We start from the raw sequence: 4,975 nt of genomic DNA on the forward strand, positions 1-4,975 counted from the left end.
TTTCAAAAAAAAATTACGAAAATGCCCCAATGAGCTAGAAAATGATATTTTTATTGTTTTGAGTTGGAAATAACTTATGATTTCTTGAAATGCGAGATTTAATAACTGTCGCTCACCGGGGAGATGCGGAAGTTGATGCTAAGTCTTGCGGGGTTTCGATCGGCATTCGGGGTAATGAGTGCTTATCGGGACGTCGCGGCGGTTGTCACGGGCCCGATGGGAGTTCCGGGTTGTGACAAGATAGGTATGTTGAAGGTGCTTTGATGGTCAGAAATTCAGATAAAGGCATGGCAGTGCAAGAAATAGGAAATCTGGAAATGACAAAAAGGACAAAAGAAAGAGAATGTAAAGTGGGTTTTTATGGTAGAGAGAGGAAGCATTGCAAATAAGTAAATGATCCGTCGGAGGCAAAGGAGAGGAAGATCGGAGTAATTCTTGAAGTACTACGTGTCGTGGCAGGTGAAAGATAATAAGAAAAGAATTATGAAGTAGTAGAAAATTAGAGAGAGAATTTTAAAAAAGAAGCTCTGATGGAGAATGTGTTAGCTCCAGTCAAAAAGAAATCTCGAATGAATTGTGAAGGCTATATATATAGTGCCAAAAGTTGTGGTTACAAGAAAAGGCTTTAATGCACGTAATGAATGACATTATTAAGAAAAGCTTTAATGTTCGTTAACTGTTACTGAGAGTTAATATCGAGTAACAGTTAGAACCCATTATGTGACCATTGAAATAATTAGGTGTAATAAGACTTGTTCTCAAGTAGAAGGTAATAAAGAAGATGTATAAATGAAAAGTTATAAGAGAAGAAGTTGTACGTGAATGGGTATAAGAGAATAAGGTGTATGTGAATAGGTGTACAAGAATAGGGTAGAAGAATGAAACACTTATACTTCTGGAAAAGCTTAAGAGGAAGACCTCTTAACTACCTCTATATATGAGCCACCAAGCCAAACTCTCTGGAACATTCCAAGATGAAAGTAACCTGTGAATCCTGTCACTTATTCCAAGTTGCTTCCATTTCTATCCGTTTGAAGTAATGCTTTATTTACTCTAGTTGTTCTGCGTGAAGTAACGTTTTCTTTGTTTTAGTTGTTCTATGTTAAATAGTGCTTCACTTGTTTTATTTGCTCTACGTGAAATAGTGTTTCACTTGTAATGGTTGTTCTCATTGTTCTTTGTACAATATTATGTTGTAAAATAATTCTTTAAAGAATAGGTATTAACCAAAATCAAGTATCTATAAAGACTTAGTGAAAAGAAACAGGGCAATCAGAAAGAACTTTTCCTCCTTGTTCACATTGCAAGAAGACTAGTCACATTAAGAAATACTACTAGTACAGGCCAAATGTAACATGTAGGACCTGTAACCAGTAAGGTCATACGGAAAAAGTTTGAAAAACAAAATAAATAATGTGGATGAGAAGCAACTATGGTAGAGGAACTTGAGCAAGCAAATGATGAAGTTTTTTTCATGGCTAGAATAGAAGACAAATCAAAGAGCAATGATACTTGGCTACTAGATAGTGATTGTTCGAATCACATAACTAGATGCAATGAAAATTTCATCAAGTTGGATTCTAGCTTCAAAACAAGAATGGAAATAGGAAATGGTGGCTTTCTATAGACCTTTGGAGTTGGAACTGTTGGTGTATAGACCCCTGTAAATATGAAATCAATTTGTGATGTTTTCTTTGCTCTTAATGTTAGCCAGAATCTATTAGCATTGGTCAACTAGTTAATGATGATTATGTGCTTATATTCAAAGATAAAACTTGTATTGTCATTGATCCTGTTGGTATTGTGTTATTTACTGTCAATATGAGGAATAAATGTTTTCCACTTAATTGGATGAAAGTCAGGCATACTGCATATAAGTGTATTTCTGTTGATACTGATCTTTGGCATAGGAGATTTGATCATGTAAATCATGGTTTTTTGAGTCAAATGTTTGTGCATAATTTAGTGATTGGTTTTCTAAAAATTATCAAGGTTGATAAAGTTTGCAGTAGCTGTCTATTTGGCAAACAGAGCAGGGTTCCATTTCCTAAAACTAGGAAGTGGAAAGCTACTCATAAGCTTGAGTTAGTACATACGGATATTGGAGGTCCTATGAAGACATTGTCTTTAAATGGAAGTAAGTTTTATATGATGTTTATTGATGATATGACAAGATTTAGTTGGATCTATTTCTTGAAGATGAAATCTGAAACTTTGAATGTCTTTACTAAGTTCAAAGCTTTTGCTAAAAATCAAACTAACTCAAGCATTAAGGTACTTATGAGTGATAAAGGCACTAAGTACACAACAAATGAGTTTGACAAATATCTTGCTCAACTTGGGATAGTGCATTGGCTCATTGTTATTTATAGTCTTCAACAAAATAGGACTTTTAAGAGAAAAAACAAGTCAGTTATGGAAATGACCAGATGTTTATTGTTTGAAATGAATTCACAAAAAACTCTATGGGCAGAAGTTGCAAACACTGCCAATTATCTTCTAAATTTGGCTTGAACTAGTGTTCTTCCAACATGACTCATATGAAGCTTGGTTTAATATTAAACCTTCAGTGAATCATCTCAAGGTATTTGGTTGCATTGGTTTTGCCAAGATTCTTGATGCTAAGAGAAGTAAGCTTGATAAAAAGTCACTTGTGGTAGTGCATCTTAGTTACAATGAAGTTTCTGAGGGATATAGATTACTCGATGTCAAAACCATGAAAGTTTTTATAAGTAGAGATTTCAGGTTTGATGAGAAAGCTAAGTGGAACTGGGATTCAAGTACCATTGAGTATGCTGAAAACAGAAAAACAATGATCAATGCTTTACCTCAAGATGAATCAAAGTATGAGTCTGATGAAAATGTTGTTGAAAGACTTGTCAAAGGAACTAGATCATTGCATGACATTTGTGAAAGATGTCACATTGCATTAATAGAACTTAATTATTATAGTGAAGCAATAATTGACGAACACTGAAAGCAAGTTATGGAAACTGAAATGATGATGATTAAGAAAAACAAAAATTGGCATTTGTTAGATAGACCTGAAAATCAAAAAGTCATAGGAGTTTAGTGGGTCTATAAAACTAAACTTAACTTTGATGGTACTATTAATAAATTCAAGGCCAGACTTGTTGTAAAGGGGTTTTCACAAGTATATGGGATTGACTATCTTGAAACTTTTGCCCTTGTGGCAAGACACGACACTATTATACTCTTGGTAGCTCTTACAGTAAAAGAAAGGTGGTTGATTTGGCATTTGGACATAAAATCAGATTTTCTAAATCGGACTATTAGTGAAGACATATATGTAGAACAACCAGAAGACTTTGTTGAACCAAGGATGGAAGACAAGGTTTGGAAACTCACTAAAGCAACTGTATGGACTTAAACAATCCCCACGGTCTTGGAATGAAATAATGGACAACTACTTATAGAGCCAAGGATTCACAAAAAGTGTAAGTGAACATACTTTATATGTGAAGAGTTTTGATGATGGTATTCATTTGATTGTGTCATTGTATGTAGATGATCTCCTTATCACAGGATGAAATAATGAATACTTGAATGATTTTAAACCCAAAATGAAGAATGAGTTTGATATAAATGACTTGGGAAAAATGTCTTATTTCTTAGGATTACAGATTGATCAAAACTTAGACTTTATATTTCTACATTGGGAAAAATATGCAGATGAGCTGCTTAAAAAGTTCAGAATGAGAGAGTGCAAAGCTATATCTACTCATTTGGTGGTTGGAAGCAAATTTATCAAGGAAGACAGAAGTGCTAAGCTAAATGCTACACAGTATAGGAAACTGATTGGGTGCTTACTATATCTTTCAGCAACCAGGCTTGACATTATGTTTGCAACCAGCTATCTTTCTCGTTTTACGCTGGCTCTTTTTGAAATACATTTAAAAGCAGCAAAAAGAATACTAAGGTATGTGAAAGGAACATTGACCTTTCGTCTTAAGTTCAACAAAATTGAAAGCAAAGGGCTTGAAGGGTATTTTGATAGTGACAAGGCAGGGAGTTTAGCGAACTTAAAGAGCACTAATGGATTTTGTTTCTCATTTGGTAGTGTTGTGTTCAGCTCGAACTCAAAGAAGCAGAATATAGTGGCTTAATCTGTTGGGATTCAGCCTCATGCTCAAATATGAAAATAATCAAGAAATAAAAATATAATGCAGCAAAAAAATAAAATAAATATTTAATCAAAGAAACAGCCAAATCCCATAAGATCAATATTTGTATTTTTCATGTAATTTTTAAATTAATTATGAACATTCATAAGTTTAAGTATTACATACCTTGCTCTAAATATCGTAAGCAAGGGCTAATTAAATCCCAAAGGCTTGTGATGAAGCAAGAAACTCACAAAGAGAATAAGACAGTCTAAAATCTTGAATTCAAATTATTTGCTTTTTTACTTTTAGGATTTATCAAATCTTCAGTCACACAAGTATTTGGTCTGTAATAGTTATCCACACAGTGATCGAATAAGACCTTCTTAAATGTAGGATTTTACTTGTGCTAGCAAGTTTTGTTTCTTAAAAAAAAAAATCAAAAGCTTTTCCCGAATTTTATTTTTGTTAGACAAATAAAACTATTTTTTTTCTTATTTTTATGAAATGGCTAAGAAGTGGTTGAAGACTTATGGTACGTTTGGTTGGCGGAATAGATAGGAATGGAATAGAATAGTTATTATGTGGGAATAGAACGAGGTGGGAATATAATATAATAGTTATTACTTAGTTTGGTATGACAAAGGGAATAGAATATGAATAATTATTATGACTTATTGTAGTATTTGGTTGGTAACAATAATTTTGGAATAAGAAATGAATAGAAAATAAAAAGACAAAAACACCATTTATTATTTATGTGACATTTTATTTTTATTAGATTTTTTAAATATTAATAATCTAGAATTTAATTAAAATATTAATAATTAATCATTTAAATATTAACATTT

Source organism: Theobroma cacao, chromosome 3 (assembly GCF_000208745.1).
Source record: "Theobroma cacao cultivar B97-61/B2 chromosome 3, Criollo_cocoa_genome_V2, whole genome shotgun sequence".
In the NCBI taxonomy this organism is placed as follows: domain Eukaryota; kingdom Viridiplantae; phylum Streptophyta; class Magnoliopsida; order Malvales; family Malvaceae; genus Theobroma; species Theobroma cacao.